The sequence below is a fragment of the Palaemon carinicauda genome, chromosome 30 (assembly GCF_036898095.1).
Source record: "Palaemon carinicauda isolate YSFRI2023 chromosome 30, ASM3689809v2, whole genome shotgun sequence".
NCBI lineage: Eukaryota > Metazoa > Arthropoda > Malacostraca > Decapoda > Palaemonidae > Palaemon > Palaemon carinicauda.
In genome coordinates, this window is record NC_090754.1 from 36,905,060 (window position 1) to 36,923,243 (window position 18,184).

Genomic DNA, 18,184 nt, shown 5'->3' on the forward strand with positions numbered 1-18,184 from the left:
GATTTGAAGTTCGCCAAACAGAGCAGAAAAGCTGAAAAGAAAGCACAAAAACTAATAGGTTACATAAAGAGACAATTCAAATGCATAAACAAAGACACTTTACATATCACTAGTAAGACCCCATCTAGAATACGGAATCCAATTCTGGGCTCCAAGTATTCAAAAGGATATAGATAGACTAGAAGCAGTACAATCTAGGCCACCAAACTAGTTCCAATACTAAGACAATTTAAATATAGACGGAGGATGAAACATTTGAACTTATTTAATCGACAAACTCGACGACTAAGGGGACAGTTAATAGAGACATTCAAAATGCTTAAAGGAATCATAAATGTAGATTACAACAATCTATTCACGCTTAGCACAAATCAGTCCAGAGGTAACGGATACAAACTGGAATTGAAAACATACAACACCCCTCAATAGGGTAATTTCTTTACATACAAAATAGCAAATACGCGGAACAGACTTCCAGCGGAAGTAGTAAACAGGATAGTTTTTTTTTTCCTGAAATAAAGAATTTTAAGGTTTTTTCCTAATATTTTTCACTTACCCTTGTGTTTGTGTATATATATATATATATATATATATATATATATATATATATATATATATATATATATATATATATATATATATATATATTATATATATATACACACACACACACACATACATATATATATATATATATATATATATATATATATATATATATATTATATACATACATATATATATATATACATATATATATATATATATATATATATATATATACATATATATATATATATATATATATATATATATATATATATATATATATATATATATATATATATAACGTACTAAATTATAACAAAATCTTCATTGCGAAACTGACATAGTGAAAACCATTTGTGTGTGTAGGAAAAAAACATCTTTTAATTACCTAAAGCAATCAAGCTTGAATACATACAAGTTAACAAGGGCGTTTTTTGCGTACTCTTCTAGGGATTTAATCAAACAATAAATTATACCTCACTCCAAAGAACCATTGATTAATTTTCTTTTCTTCACTTGTACTAAATGAAATCTGTAACTTAGAATTTATTGTAAAATTTTTAATTGATTTTATTTCTGCCTTGTTACCAGAATAGACCAAGAGATCATTCTTCCTCTATCTTGAATTTGGAGAGATTTTTTTTTTTTTTTCAAGAATATCTTTTTTTAGTGCTTGACTATTTTTGTTCTATATTCATGGCCCATCATGATTTTTTTTAATTTTTCATATATATATTTTTATGGCCTTATGAAACTTGTTATTTCTTAATATACAATATATGTGCATTTCCTCGAATTCATATTTTTCTTGATAGGACATATCATTGTCAATGGAATGTACTATTCTTGTTATTATATGTCAATATGTGGTCTTGGAAAATACTATATTTATTAATACATATTTTATACCCTTTTTGTTTTAATAGATATCTATTTATACCATTTATATGCCCTCCGTAATTTTTTTTTTATACATATACTGTAGATGTTCATGGAATGCACTGTTTTTATTGTTAGGCCTACCTACCAATTTATGTCCTCATTGGAATGTAATTTTTCTTAATATATACTTTATACCCTTCCATGAATTTACATTTCTTTCTTGGTGCATATCAGTGCCCCATGAATATACTATTTTTATTGTTATATACCAGTTTATAGCCTACTTGGAATGAAGCTTTGTTTTTAGTATACAGTATATTTTATACCCTTTCTGGGATTTTTTTTTTTTTGTAAATATTCGTATATACTATATATACCCAACCTGGAATTTACTTTTATTTGTTAACTGTGCTTTGAATGCTTTCTGTGTATACAAGAAGCCCTTCTTAAAATTAAAAGAAAAAAATACTATCAACATCAATACGGTTAGTTCCAGTTTACACCAGCAATTCAGCGCAGATTTCAAGGAAATAGGATGGTCAAGATGATTGAGAATTGGGTATAAATAATTGACAAAGTGTTAAATTTTTCTAAATATTGTTGGCACCATTTTGGGGGTGCAAACGGTTGCTAAAAATTTGTAACCTTGAAATTGAAACAATAACGGTTTCAGAAATTAATTAATAATGGCAGAATCATTATTTTTTTTTCAGATGATGCCTTAATAATTGCAGAGGATATACATAATGCAAAGCGTAACATCCAGATATCAGTAGAAACTGGTACAGTAGAAAATGTGTGTTAGAAATGATTAAAGAAAAGAGTAATTTTATGATTTACAACATGAAAGAAAAGCCAGATAACATAGAGGGAATCAAAGTAGTAGAAAGTTTAACATACTTAGGAATAAAGCTAGACAATAATAGGAATATATTTAAAATTCAGAAAAGGGTAATGATAGAAATAGCACAAAAATTAGCTGATTTAACATTCAATTAAAGAGAAAAATTGCAATAAAGTAATAATTGGAAAAACGCTCTGGAAAAGTATTGCTTTACCATCTATTTTGTATGGAACAAGTATTATAAATCTAACAGAAACTGAAATAGAGAAACTACGAAGAATAGAGAATGGGGTATACAGGAAGATTTTAGGTGCCACTAAAAGCACAGCTAATACTACTCTAAGAGGGGAGATATATGCATCTTCTATGAAAGCAAGGGTGATGGATGGGAAGCTGCAATACTTAAATCGTACCCTGAATGGGATGAAAGAAATACTGAAAACAATTATCCTGGATATTCAAGAAAAAGAAGGAAGATGGTGGAAACAACCTGCAAAGTACTTAGGAGAATTAAGTATAGGCATAAGACAGATAAGACGAATGAACAAGGCAGAAATAAAATCGGAAACCGGAAAGTGGGATACTGAAAAGTGGAAAGAAGAAATAGAAAGTAAAGTGAGCTTAGAAATATATAGAACGCGGAAGAAAGAAATTGAAGAAGAGTTACTTCATGACAATACATTTGCTTCAGATATACTTTTTTAGAGCAAGAACTAATACGTTAAAACTAAATATTGTAAATAAACACATTGGGGGGAATGTAAACTGTAATTTTTGTGAACATGAGGAGGAAGATTTGATAAATTTTTTGTTGTTTTGCCAGGAATATAGAAAAGAAAGGTATGAAGTAATTGAGCTACAACAACCATACGAGGAAGACCTAAAGAAAATAGTAGGATTATTTTTATTTAGTGAAACAAATATAGAAAAGAAAAGAAAGAAGTATTAAACCTGATGTGGAGGAAAAGACCAAAAAGTATAAGAACTTAAAGAAGATAAACTTTGGAGGCGCCGTTGCAAAGGCTACGAATGTCTACGATGCTCACCCCAGAAGAACCTAAACCTGAAGTTACTCCACCCTGGCAACAAGAAATAATGTTATATATTTTTTATTTATATTGAATTGTTCTGGTGTGCTGTGCAATTCTTCTGTTTGACGTTACTGTGAAGGTAATGCGTGGTAATTACTTTATTGATATTCAAATGATTTTACAGTGAAAGAAAGTGGTCTTCTTTGTGTGAAAGTAGCGTTATAGAAATTATTTTAAAGCCTAGCCCTAAATTTGTTTTTATTTTTCGAGATTTGCAACTTTGTGAGGTTATGCCTACCCTTAATGTATGACATCATAGAATTTATAAGAAAAAAAATATTCAAGAAGGTAATAAAGTAGATGTAAACCAAATAAGAACAAAATTTATTAGGTAAACTCTCCTGTTAATATTGTACTTGCCTAACCTCACATTATTTTAATTTTACCCATATCTTTCCTGCTATTACCTTACCCACCCCTATTTCATCTGATCTTACCTTACCTACTCATACCTTGTATACGTTAATTGCATACTATCATTTAACCCTATATTACCTAATCTCACTTTACCTAACCCTACTTTGGTAAATGTCTAGGAGAAGGCCGTACCCGTTTTTCAAGTATTAACGACGAAAAACGGCAAAAAACAATCAGATTATTGTTGCACATTGCATAGAAACATGAGCAAATGAATAAAAAAGAAACTAAGACTTAACTCTTACACACAAAATGTAAGCATAAACCTACTACTACAATTATGGGGGACCCCAGTGGGAAGCGGGGTTTTTGAGTGGGGGGAGGAGGAGAAAAGTGATTTTTCGGGGCACTACCGAACCTAATACAACCAACTAACCTACCCTGGGAGGCCTGTACCCCTACCTAGGCCTACCGGGGGGGGGGCTCCGCCCCCCCTGTTACCCCCCCTTAAGGCCACAGTGATTTTCAGGGCACCACCGAACCTAATACACCCACCTAACCTAGCCTAGAGGCCCTGTACCCCTACCGGGGGGGGGGGGGGGCGGCTTCGCCCCCCCCTGCGACCCCCCCCCTTAAGGACACTACCTATCACATCCATCAAACCAAATCCAAAGTGATGGTACTGCTGTATACATCGTTATACTATCATCATTATAATATACTCGATAAATTAATAAGCTTACCTTAAATTGTTGTTTTCAATATTAATCTTACCCGATAATCATGTAGCTGTCAACTCCGTTGCCCGACAGAATTCTACGGAAGGGATACGCCAGCGATCGCTATACAAGAGGGGGGTGTACTCACCAGCGCCACCTGTGGCCAGGTACTGCAGTACTTCTTGTTGACACCACCTCAATTTTTCCTCTGTCGTGCCTCCGGCTAGACCTACATGGATACGCTGTTGATTCTGGAGTTTTTGCTCACGATTTGGTGATGTATTTGCTCTAGAGTTTAGCTTTCGCTATTCAGGAAGTTTTATCATTAGCTTAGCTAGCTTTTGGAATTAATTTGATTAATTATGGTGACGAAGAGAGTATGAACTCTCTTTCACTTTTAAATGGCCGACCCTTCCCTTAGACGGAAGTGTTGGTGTCTAAGAGAGTTTAGACTCTCTTGCTTAATTTTGCTTAACAAAAGTTATAGATTTATTTTTCAATATTAATCTTACCCGATAATCATGTAGCTGTCAACTCCGTTGCCCGACAGAATTCTACGGAAGGGATACGCCAGCGATCGCTATACAAGAGGGGGGTGTACTCACAAGCGCCACCTGTGGCCAGGTACTGCAGTACTTCTTGTTGACACCACCTCAATTTTTCCTCTGTCGTGCCTCCGGCTAGACCTACATGGATACGCTGTTGATTCTGGAGTTTTTTGCTCACGATTTGGTGATGTATTTGCTCTAGAGTTTAGCTTTCGCTATTCAGGAAGTTTTATCATTAGCTTAGCTAGCTTTTGGAATTAATTTGATTAATTATGGTGACGAAGAGAGTATGAACTCTCTCACTTTTAAATGGCCGACCCTTCCCTTAGACGGAAGTGTTGGTGTCTAAGAGAGTATAGACTCTCTTTCTTAATTTTGCTTAACAAAAGTTATAGATTTATTTTATATCTCTCCGCCTTTTATAGGCCTCTTCGATTAACTTCCTTTTATTATAAACTTATTAAAATTAATTTTTATATTTGTTTATATTCGACCTTTCCTAATAGTAGGTGGTCTTTTCTTGGTACCGAAGTTAATTAACATTGAGCCCGTCATTTCGGTTTTACCTGTTAACATATTATGCTATTTTAATGTTTTTGAAAGAATTTCTTTGATAGTCTCGTACTGTTTTCAAAGTTGAACTAACGTTTTGTTTTGTCTCTGCAGTTGTTGACGTTCAGAACGTTCAACTTGCGCTCTATCGTTACGATAGAGAGAGAATTTTCACGGTGTCACGTTGCAGTAAGAGTAACCGTTTCTAGCGTTTTGTTCATTCTTTCTTAGCTTAATGGTTTTTAATTCTAATAAAGGAACTTTTTATTTGGGAAATCTTTCAGTTTTTTTCCTTTAACAATAATATGTTTTAACGATATATATGATTGGGCTCTTCTCTCAGGTTCTAAGTCAAGAGAGAGAGAGAGAGAGATAGAGACGGAGGGAGAGAGAGGAGGATAAACGTTTCGTTCAAGCGAGTAACGTTGTTATCGTTTTTGCTCTTCTCCCTAGTCTCTTTAGGGGAAGAAGGTAAACGTTTCTAGAGTTTTATTCTTGTTCTCAAGCTTTATGCGGTGAGAGATTTTAAACGTAGTTTATTTGATCTAGTGTTTAGTCTCTTTCCAGCCACTGAATTATTTATCGTTCATTAGATTTTTCTGTTACATTGTAATTCTGTTTTCGCAATTACTAACTTTTAAGGAAGGATAGAATTGCGTGTTTCAGGTACAAACCACTTAAAGTTTCGAGTTCAGTGAAATAAGTGCAAACAGAAAATCAAAAGTGATTAGCGCAAAGTGTTACAGTGTTGCGTTCGAGGGTTCGTCTGTTCGTGCCAGTTGTTCGCCTAGTCTGGGACCTCTTACAAGCTCCCAAGCCCAGGGGAGAAGTAATGTCGAAGGACTTATGGGTTCAGCAGGCCTTGATCGACGAACAGACGTTTTTCCCTCCGTGGTTTCGGGTGTATCTACACACGTTGCCGACGTGATCACCCCACCCACACAAAGACGAGAGAGCCCTTTTATTCCTCGTCTGCGGAAGAGGTTTCTCGCAGAAACCATGGACCAAATCTTGCAGCTTTTAAGTGCAAGTCGGTCCCTTCCGCACAAGTCCAACTCCTAGGTGTAGCCATTAGCCCTGGGTCAGTTCGGACTTGCTGCAGTACGACAACTGCACACCTCCCAGAGAGGCAAGGTGGTATCGCAACAGGCAGTAGCTCCGTCTGTTGCCGCACCAGCTGTTTTAGACCCTCAGTCTCAACGGACAGTAGCTCCGTTTGTTGTTGTCTTTCTTAAACTCCAGTGGTCTATACTGCAGACAATGCAGTCTCAGCTTGCGGTGTTGATGCAGGAGTTTCAGGCAGAGAAGGTTAATACACCTCCTCCTGCGAACGCTCCTCCCCCTCTGCGCAGTACAATCTGCCAGACGTATGAGGTTGAGGTTCCTCCAGCTACCTCCATGCGTGAGCTGCCGCGTTGGGAGTTGCCAGATACCAGCGCTGTGCAGCAACCTCCACTTTCCTTGAGGCTGGAGCCTCTTACCACGCAGCAACCTCCTCAACAATGGGGGCAGGAGCCTTATGCCTTACAACCTCCTCTTCCCTTGAGACAAGAGTTTCTTGCAGTAAGACCATCCTCGAGGCAGCAACCTCTTGAGGTACGACAACCTCTACCATCCTTGAGGCAGCCACCTCAGCTCTCGCAGCTGCAACCTCAACTCTCGAGGCAAGCACCTCAAGAACCTCAACTCGTGAGACAGGAGCCGCGTTCTGCGCAGCCGCCACCTCAACTCTCGCAGCTCACACCTCAAGAACCTCAACTCGTGAGTCAAGAGCCTCTCTCTGCGCAGCCACCTCAACCCTTGAGGCAAGCGCAACTCTTGAGGCAGGAACCTCATGCTATGAGTCAGCCACCTCAACGCATGCATCTGCCACTTTCTCCTCAGCTTGAGCCTCTTCCCATTCAACTTTGAAATAACAAATGACAATAATAACACCTCATTACTTTCATAACTTGCATTTGTAAAACATATACATGTATGCCTACACAAACATTATGATAATGGAGGTTATTCGTATTACTTAAAAAAAAAAAAAGAAAAAAAAAAAAAAAAAAAAAAAATATATATGTATTCCTTGCAATATATTTTTAACAAAATCGCAAAAATATGGCAAAAATATCTTCAAAACAAAAATGAATCATGAGTTATGAATGTAATGTAAATATTATGTTGATATTAAAACCCCATGCAAGCATGCATGAAGTAATGCAGTGTTGCCAACAGGGCGAGTTTCCCTTTCCTGAGGTGAAGTAGATTATAGTACGTATATTTAGTGCAGCTTAATTCTACGATTATCATGCCGGCTATCAAATTCATCAACAAAACAGTCTAAATCAATTCCCTCGGCACGTGCACTTTCAATGGACAGTAATGCGATATTACTCAATCTAGCACTGGTCATGGAATTTCTGAGAAATGTTACACGCCATGCAACATGCTCTGCTTACCTTACAGCATGCTCTACATACAGCATGCTCTGCATACAGCATGCTCTGCATACAGCATGCTCTGCATACCTTACCGCATGCTTCTCAGTCACATCTTTGGTTGTTGCCAACTCACTAGACTGTCAAGCAGTTTCATAACGTTGCCTTCTAGTCTGCTGCTTTTGCACCAGTGAAACCCTCACTGAGAGAACTTAGCTTTTCTCGGATATGGTCCCTGTAGATGAGAAAGTGCTTTTCTCCCTCCTTCTGATATTCCCTTGAGGACTCTGTCATTTGGAGAGGAGCCTTTAGCTGCGTAGCCTCCTATGGACTTTTATTTAAGCATAACATGCTTCCAGGGAAGGTAATGGTTCCACTTCAGTCGCTAACCCCGTCTGTTACCACACCTGCTCCCATAGACCTTGAGCTGTGTTGCAAGACATGCAGTCCAAGCTTAGTCCTTGTTAGAGGATTTTTTGTTTACGGAGTCAGTGTGTCACTGGGAAGACGTTCAACAACCAGCAGAAGTGACTTGTTGTGACGCAGTGCGGCAACCTCAGCAACCCGATAAGGAGTTGTCTGTACGACCCAGACAGTCTAGACAGCTTCGGGTTGTCACTGTACTTCCTCGCTTCCCCATGGTTGACAGTTCACAGACTGTGCAGCAGTACCATGATCTTGTGTCCGGCTCCGTCAGACGACTGGCTTTTAAGAGCTCCCACAAGTCGTCGCTGTCTGGAGATTCTCAGATGGACTATGGATCTGACCAAGGAACTGGGCCTCCTGGTCAATTTTGAGGAGTCCCAGCTCGTCCCATCCCAGACCATTGTCTACCTGGGTATGGATCTTCAGAGTCGAGCTTTTCGGGCTTTTCCGTCGGCCCCAAGGATCTTCCAAGCCCTAGAATGCATCCAGAGCATGCTGAGAAGGAACCGATGCTCAGTCAGGTAGTGGATGAGTCTAACAGGGACACTTTCATCGCTGGCCCTGTTCATCGTGTTAGGGAGACTCCACCTCCGCCCCCTTCAGTATCATCTAGCTGCTCACTGGATAAAGAACATGACGCTAGAGACGGTCTCAGTTCCTGTTTCCGAAGAGAGGAGGTCTTCTCTCGCGTGGTGTAAGAACAGCTTTCTTCTCAAGGAAGTCTACCTTTGGCTGTTCAGAAACCCGACCGCCGTCTCCTCTCGGACGCATCAGACACGGGCTGGGGTGCGACTTTGGACGGACAGGAATGCTCGGGAACATGGAATCAGGAGCAAAGGACACTTCACATCAATTGCAAGGAGTTGTTGGCGGTTCTTCTGGCCTTGATAAACTTCAAGTCCCTCCAGCTTAACAAGGTGGTGGAGGTGGACTCTGACAACACCACAGCCCTGGCTTACATCTCCAAGCAGGGAGGGACTCTTTCGTGGAAGTTGTTCTAGATCGCAAGGGACCTCCTCATCTGGTCAAAAGATCGAAAGCTCACGCTGGTAACGAGGTTCATTCAGGGCGGTATGAATGTCATGGCAGATCGCCTCAGCCGGAAGGGTCAGGTCATCCCCACAGAGTGGACCCTTCACAAGAATGTTTGCAGCAGACTTTGGGCCCTGTGGGGTCAGCCAACCATAGATCTGTTCGCTACCTCGATAACCTAGAGACTCCTGTTGTATTGTTCTCCGATTCCAGACCCAGCAGCAGTTCACGTGGATGCTTTTCTGCTGGATTGGTCCCATCTCGACCTGTATGCATTCCCGCCGTTCAAGATTGTCAACAGGGTACTTCAGAAGTTCTCCTCTCGCAAAGGGACACGGCTGACGTTGGTTGGCTCCGCTCTGGCCCGCGAGAGAATGGTTCATAGAGGTACTGCAATGGCTGGTCGACATTCCCAGGACTCTTCCTCTAGGAGTGAACCTTCTACGTCAACCTCACGTAAAGAAGGTACACCCAAACCTCCACGCTCTTCGTCTGACTGCCTTCAGACTTTCGAAAGACTCTCAAGAGCTAGGGGCTTTTCGAAGGAGGCAGCCAGAGCGATTGCCAGAGCAAGGAGAACATCCACTCTCAGAGTCTATCAGTCTCAAGGGGAAGTCTTCCGAAGCTGGTACAAGACCAATGCAGTTTCCTCAACCAGTACCACTGTAACCCAGATTGCTGACTTCCTGTTACATCTAAGGAAAGTAAGATCCCTTTCAGCTCCTACGATCAAGGGTTACAGAAGTATGTTGGCAGCGGTTTTCCGCCACAGAGGCTTGGATCTTTCCACCAACAAAGATCTACAGGACCTCCCTAGGTCTTTTGAGACCTCAAAGGAACGTCGGTTGTCCACTCCAGGCTGGAATCTAGACGTGGTCCTAAGGTTCCTTATGTCATCAAGATTTGAACCTCTCCAATCAGCCTCTTTTTAGGACCTCACATTAAAAACTCTTTTCCTCGTGTGCTTGACAACAGCTAAAAGAGTAAGTGAGATCCACGCCTTCAGCAGGATCATAGTTTTCACATCTGAAACGGCTACATGTTCCTTGCAGCTCGGTTTTTGCTAAACGAGCTTCCTTCACGTCCTTGGCCTAAGTCGTTCGAGATCCCAAGCCTGTCCAACTTGGTGGGGAATGAACTGGAGAGAGTACTTTGCTCAGTTAGAGCTCTTAGGTACTATCTAAAAAGGTCTTAACCTTTACGAGGACAATCAGAAGCCTTATGGTGTGCTATCAAGAAGCCTTCTTTTCCAAGGTCTAAGAACTCAGTTTCTTACTATTCAGGCTTCTGATTAGGGAAGCACATTCTCATCTGAAGGAAGAAGACCTTGCTTTGCTGAAGGTAAGGACACATGAAGTGAGAGCTGTGGCTACTTCAGTGGCCTTCAAACAGAACCGTTCTCTGCAGAGTGTTATGGATGCAACCTATTGGAGAAGCAAGTCAGTGTTCGCATCATTCTATCTCAAAGATGTCCAGTCTCTTTACGAGTACTGCTACACCCTGGGACCATTCGTAGCAACGAATGCAGTAGTAGGCGGGGGCTCAGCCACTACATTCCCATAATCCCATAACCTTTTAACCTTTCTCTTGAATACTTTTTATGGGTTGTACGGTCGGCTAAGAAGCCTTCCACATCCTTGTTGATTTGGCGGGTGGTCAATTCTTTCTTGAGAAGCGCCGAGGTTAAAGGTTGTGATGAGGTCCTTTAGTATGGGTTGCAGCCCTTGATACTTCAGCACCTTAGAGTTGTTCAGCCTCCTAAGAGGAACGCTGCGCTCAGTAAGGAAGACGAACTTATTTAAGGCAGAGTAATGGCTCAAGTCGACTTCCTTACCAGGTACTTATAATTTCATTGTTATTTTGAATAACTGATAATATGAAATACGGGATACTTAGCTTCTTGATATACATGTACACTGGTTTTCACCCACCTCCCTGGGTGTGAATCAGCTACATGATTATCGGGTAAGATTAATATTGAAAAATGTTATTTTCATTAGTAAAATAAATTTTTGAATATACTTACCCGATAATCATGATTTAATTGACCCACCCTTCCTCCCCATAGAACCAGTGGACCGAGGAAAAATTGAGGTGGTGTCAACAAGAAGTACTGCAGTACCTGGCCACAGGTGGCGCTTGTGAGTACACCCCCCTCTTGTATAGCGATCGCTGGCGTATCCCTTCCGTAGAATTCTGTCGGGCAACGGAGTTGACAGCTACATGATTATCGGGTAAGTATATTCAAAAATTTATTTTACTAATGAAAATAACATTTTATATCTCTCCGCCTTTTATAGGCCTCTTCGATTAACTTCCTTTTATTATAAACTTATTAAAATTAATTTTTATATTTGTTTATTTTCGACCTTTCCTAATAGTAGGCGGTCTTTTCTTGGTACCGAAGTTAATTAACATTGAGCCCGTCATTTCGGTTTTACCTGTTAACATATTATGCTATTTTAATGTTTTTGAAAGAATTTCTTTGATAGTCTCGTACTGTTTTCAAAGTTGAACTAACGTTTTGTTTTGTCTCTGCAGTTGTTGACGTTCAGAACGTTCAACTTGCGCTCTATCGTTACGATAGATAGAGAATTTTCACGGTGTCACGTTGCAGTAAGAGTAAACCGTTTCTAGCGTTTTGTTCATTCTTTCTTAGCTTAATGGTTTTAATTCTAATAAAGGAACTTTTTATTTGGGAAATCTTTCAGTTTTTTTCCTTTAACAATAATATGTTTTAACGATATATATGATTGGGCTCTTCTCTCAGGTTCTAAGTCAAGAGAGAGAGAGAGAGAGAGAGATAGAGACGGAGGGAGAGAGAGGAGGATAAACGTTTCGTTCAAGCGAGTAACGTTGTTATCGTTTTTGCTCTTCTCCCTAGTCTCTTTAGGGGAAGAAGGTAAACGTTTCTAGAGTTTTATTCTTGTTCTCAAGCTTTATGCGGTGAGAGATTTTAAACGTAGTTTATTTGATCTAGTGTTTAGTCTCTTTCCAGCCACTGAATTATTTATCTTTCATTAGATTTTTCTGTTACATTGTAATTCTGTTTTCGCAATTACTAACTTTTAAGGAAGGATAGAATTGCGTGTTTCAGGTACAAACCACTTAAAGTTTCGAGTTCAGTGAAATAAGTGCAAACAGAAAATCAAAAGTGATAAGTGATAAGCGCAAAGTGTTACAGTGTTGCGTTCGAGGGTTCGTCTGTTCGTGCCAGTTGTTCGCCTAGTCTGGGACCTCTTACAAGCTCCCAAGCCCAGGGGAGAAGTAATGTCGAAGGACTTATGGGTTCAGCAGGCCTTGATCGACGAACAGACGTTTTCCCTCCGTGGTTTCGGGTGTATCTACACACGTTGCCGACGTGATCACCCCACCCACACAAAGACGAGAGAGCCCTTTTATTCCTCGTCTGCGGAAGAGGTTTCTCGCAGAAACCATGGACCAAATCTTGCAGCTTTTAAGTGCAAGTCGGTCCCTTCCGCACAAGTCCAACTCCTAAGTGTAGCCATTAGCACTGGGTCAGTTCGGACTTGCTGCAGTACGACAACTGCACACCTCCCAGAGAGGCAAGGTGGTATCGCAACAGGCAGTAGCTCCGTCTGTTGCCGCACCAGCTGTTTTAGACCCTCAGTCTCAACGGACAGTAGCTCCGTTTGTTGTTGTCTTTCTTAACTCTAGTGGTCTATGCTGCAGACAATGCAGTCTCAGCTTGCGGTGTTGATGCAGGAGTTTCAGGCAGAGAAGGTTAATACACCTCCTCCTGCGAACGCTCCTCCTCCTCTGCGCAGTACAATCTGCCAGACGTATGAGGTTGAGGTTCCTCAAGCTACCTCCATGCGTGAGCTGCCGCGTTGGGAGTTGCCAGATACCAGCGCTGTGCAGCAACCTCCACTTTCCTTGAGGCAGGAGCCTCTTACCACGCAGCAACCTCCTCAACAATGGGGGCAGGAGCCTTATGCCTTACAACCTCCTCTACCCTTGAGGCAGGAGTATCTTGCATTACAACCACCCTCGAGGCAGCAACCTCTTGAGGTACGACAACCTCTACCATCCTTGAGGCAGCCACCTCAACTCTCTCAGCAACCACCTCCACTTTCCTCGAGGCGAGAACCTCAACTCTCGAGGCAACCACCTCAAGAACCTCAACTCGTGAGTCAAGAGCCTCTCTCTGCGCAGCCACCTCAACCCTTGAGGCAAGCGCAACTCTTGAGGCAGGAACCTCATGCTATGAGTCAGCCACCTCAACGCATGCATCTGCCACTTTCTCCTCAGCTTGAGCCTCTTCCCATTCAACTTGAACCGCAGTCTATGCAGCATGAGCCTCTCTCTGTGCAGCTACCCCCTCAACCCTTGAGGCAGACGCAACTCTTGAGGCAGGAACCTCACAGGAGCCTCATGCTATGCGGCATCCTCCTCAAACATGAGGCAGGAGCCTCATGCTATGCGGCATCCTCCTCAACCCATGAGGCAGGAGCCTCATGCTATGCGACATCCTATGGGCTCTCGTGGCATGGTTGGTTTCGACCTGGCCTTTCATTAGAAGGGGCTAGTGTTCGATCCCAAGTATGAGGTAGAAATTTATTTCTATTTGAACACGATGTTGTGTTGATATTTATCCATATTGACTCATTAGAGGTAATTTGAATGAATTACTACCAATTGTGTCACGTGGTGGCCCGGGGAAATCTGGTAAAACTCTCTGGTAAAGAGACTGATGTCTCACCAGGTAAATCCTCGGACAGCTAGATTAGTGTCAGGTTCAGATTTCTTTTAAGCAGCATGAGCCTCATCCCATGCAGCATGAGCCTCATCCCATGCAGCATAAGCCACACGCCATGCAACATGCTCTGCTTACATTACAGCATGCTCTACATACAGCATGCTCTGCATACAGCATGCTCTGCATACCTTACCGCATGCTTCTCAGTCACACATCTTTGGTTGTTGCCAACTCACTAGACTGTCAAGCAGTTTCATAACGTTGCCTTCTAGTCTGCTGCTTTTGCACCAGTGAAACCCTCACTGAGAGAACTTAGCTTTTCTCGGATATGGTTCCTGTAGATGAGAAAGTGCTATTCTCCCTCCTTCTGATATTCCCTTGAGGACTCTGTCATTTGGAGAGGAGCCTTTAGCTGCGTAGCCTCCTATGGACTTTTATTTAAGCATAACATGCTTCCAGGGAAGGTAATGGTTCCACTTCAGTCGCTAACCCCGTCTGTTACCACACCTGCTCCCATAGACCTTGAGCTGTGTTGCAAGACATGCAGTCCAAGCTTAGTCCTTGTTAGAGGATTTTTTGTTTACGGAGTCAGTGTGTCACTGGGGAGACGTTCAACAACCAGCAGAAGTGACTTGTTGTGACGCAGTGCGGCAACCTCAGCAACCCGATAAGGAGTTGTCTGTACGACCCAGACAGTCTAGACAGCTTCGGGTTGTCACTGTACTTCCTCGCTTCCCCATGGTTGACAGTTCACAGACTGTGCAGCAGTACCATAATCTTGTGTCCGGCTCCGTCAGACGACTGGCTTTTAAGAGCTCCCACAAGTCGTCGCTGTCTGGAGACTCTCAGATGGACTATGGATCTGACCAAGGAACTGGGCCTCCTGGTCAATTTTGAGGAGTCCCAGCTCGTCCCATCCCAGACCATTGTCTACCTGGGTATGGATCTTCAGAGTCGAGCTTTTCGGGCTTTTCCGTCGGCCCCAAGGATCTTCCAAGCCCTAGAATGCATCCAGAGCATGCTGAGAAGGAACCGATGCTCAGTCAGGTAGTGGATGAGTCTAACAGGGACACTTTCATCGCTGGCCCTGTTCATCGTGTTAGGGAGACTCCACCTCCGCCCCCTTCGGTATCATCTAGCTGCTCACTGGATAAAGGACATGACGCTAGAGACGGTCTCAGTTCCTGTTTCCGAAGAGAGGAGGTCTACTCTCGCGTGGTGTAAGAACAGCTTTCTTCTCAAAGAAGTCTACCTTTGGCTGTTCAGAAACCCGACCGCCGTCTCCTCTCGGACGCATCAGACACGGGCTGGGGTGCGACTTTGGACGGACAGGAATGCTCGGGAACATGGAATCAGGAGCAAAGGACACTTCACATCAATTGCAAGGAGTTGTTGGCGGTTCATCTGGCCTTGATAAACTTCAAGTCCCTCCAGCTTAACAAGGTGGTGGAGGTGGACTCTGACAACACCACAGCCTTGGCTTACATCTCCAAGCAGGGAGGGACTCATTCGTGGAAGTTGTTCTAGATCGCAAGGGACCTCCTCATCTGGTCAAAAGATCGAAAGCTCACGCTGGTAACGAGGTTCATTCAGGGCGATATGAATGTCATGGCAGATCGCCTCAGGCGGAAGGGTCAGGTCATCCCCACAGAGTGGACCCTTCACAAGAATGTTTGCAGCAGACTTTGGGCCCTGTGGGGTCAGCCAACCATAGATCTGTTCGCTACCTCGATAACCTAGAGACTCCCGTTGTATTGTTCTCCGATTCCAGACCCAGCAGCAGTTCACGTGGATGCTTTTCTGCTGGATTGGTCCCATCTCGACCTGTATGCATTCCCGCCGCTCAAGATTGTCAACAGGGTACTTCAGAAGTTCTCCTCTCGCAAAGGGACACGGCTGACGTTGGTTGGCTCCGCTCTGGCCCGCGAGAGAATGGTTCATAGAGGTACTGCAATGGCTGGTCGACATTCCCAGGACTCTTCCTCTAGGAGTGGATCTTCTACGTCAACCTCACGTAAAGAAGGTACACCCAAACCTCCACGCTCTTCGTCTGACTGCCTTCAGACTTTCGAAAGACTCTCAAGAGCTAGGGGCTTTTCGAAGGAGGCAGCCAGAGCGATTGCCAGAGCAAGGAGAATATCCACTCTCAGAGTCTATCAGTCTCAAGGGGAAGTCTTCCGAAGCTGGTACAAGGCCAATGCAGTTTCCTCAACCAGTACCACTGTAACCCAGATTGCTGACTTCCTGTTACATCTAAGGAACGTAAGATCCCTTTCAGCTCCTACGATCAAGGGTTACAGAAGTATGTTGGCAGTGGTTTTCCGCCACAGAGGCTTGGATCTTTCCACCAACAAAGATCTACAGGACCTCCCTAGGTCTTTTGAGACCTCAAAGGAACGTCGGTTGTCCACTCCAGGCTGGAATCTAGACGTGGTCCTAAGGTTCCTTATGTCATCAAGATTTGAACCTCTCCAATCAGCCTCTTTTTAGGACCTCACATTAAAAACTCTTTTCCTCGTGTGCTTGACAACAGCTAAAAGAGTAAGTGAGATCCACGCCCTCAGCAGGAACATAGTTTTCACATCTGAAACGGCTACATGTTCCTTGCAGCTCGGTTTTTGCTAAAACGAGCTTCCTTCACGTCCTTGGCCTAAGTCGTTCGAGATCCCAAGCCTGTCCAACTTGGTGGGGAATGAACTGGAGAGAGTACTTTGCCCAGTTAGAGCTCTTAGGTACTATCTAAAAAGGTCTTAACCTTTACGAGGACAATCAGAAGCCTTATGGTGTGCTATCAAGAAGCCTTCTTTTCCAAGGTCTAAGAACTCAGTTTCTTACTATTCAGGCTTCTGATTAGGGAAGCACATTCTCATCTGAAGGAAGAAGACCTTGCTTTGCTGAAGGTAAGGACACATGAAGTGAGAGCTGTGGCTACTTCAGTGGCCTTCAAACAGAACCGTTCTCTGCAGAGTGTTATGGATGCAACCTATTGGAGAAGCAAGTCAGTGTTTGCATCATTCTATCTCAAAGATGTCCAGTCTCTTTACGAGTACTGCTACACCCTGGGACCATTCGTAGCAACGAATGCAGTAGTAGGCGGGGGCTCAGCCACTACATTCCCATAATCCCATAACCTTTTAACCTTTCTCTTGAATACTTTTTATGGGTTGTACGGTCGGCTAAGAAGCCTTCCACATCCTTGTTGATTTGGCGGGTGGTCAATTCTTTCTTGAGAAGCGCCGAGGTTAAAGGTTGTGATGAGGTCCTTTAGTATGGGTTGCAGCCCTTGATACTTCAGCACCTTAGAGTTGTTCAGCCTCCTAAGAGGAACGCTGCGCTCAGTAAGGAAGACGAACTTATTAAAGGCAGAGTAATGGTTCAAGTCGACTTCCTTACCAGGTACTTATAATTTCATTGTTATTTTGAATAACTGATAATATGAAATACGGGATACTTAGCTTCTTGATATACATGTACACTGGTTTTCACCCACCTCCCTGGGTGTGAATCAGCTACATGATTATCGGGTAAGATTAATATTGAAAAATGTTATTTTCATTAGTAAAATAAATTTTTGAATATACTTACCCGATAATCATGATTTAATTGACCCACCCTTCCTCCCCATAGAGAACCAGTGGACCGAGGAAAAATTGAGGTGGTGTCAACAAGAAGTACTGCAGTACCTGGCCACAGGTGGCGCTGGTGAGTACACCCCCCTCTTGTATAGCGATCGCTGGCGTATCCCTTCCGTAGAATTCTGTCGGGCAACGGAGTTGACAGCTACATGATTATCGGGTAAGTATATTCAAAAATTTATTTTACTAATGAAAATAACATGTTGATAAAGATGTGCTGCTGCTTTGAGGAAAACGTGAAGCCGTTGCGAAGGTTCCTTGACATGCAGGACAATTTTTATTTTGTAAAATTAAATTGTGTCTCTGGCACAAATCCACTAGTTTTCCAGAATAAGTTACACAAATTCATTGTAATTTAGGAAACAGTCAGGACAAGAAGATGGACTTTCAACTTCTTGTGTAA

The 18,184-nt window shown here is 42.4% G+C and overlaps 1 long non-coding RNA gene across 1 annotated transcript in view; it reads left to right on the forward strand.

Moving 5' to 3' along the window:
* The first annotated feature begins 3,204 nt into the window (after positions 1-3,204).
* LOC137623711 (uncharacterized) overlaps positions 3,205-18,184 on the forward strand; it is a 76,955-nt gene continuing 61,975 nt past the window's right edge. The window contains exon 1 of the long non-coding RNA XR_011040624.1: positions 3,205-3,445. This is a non-coding gene — a long non-coding RNA (uncharacterized lncRNA). The remainder of the gene's footprint in view (positions 3,446-18,184) is intronic.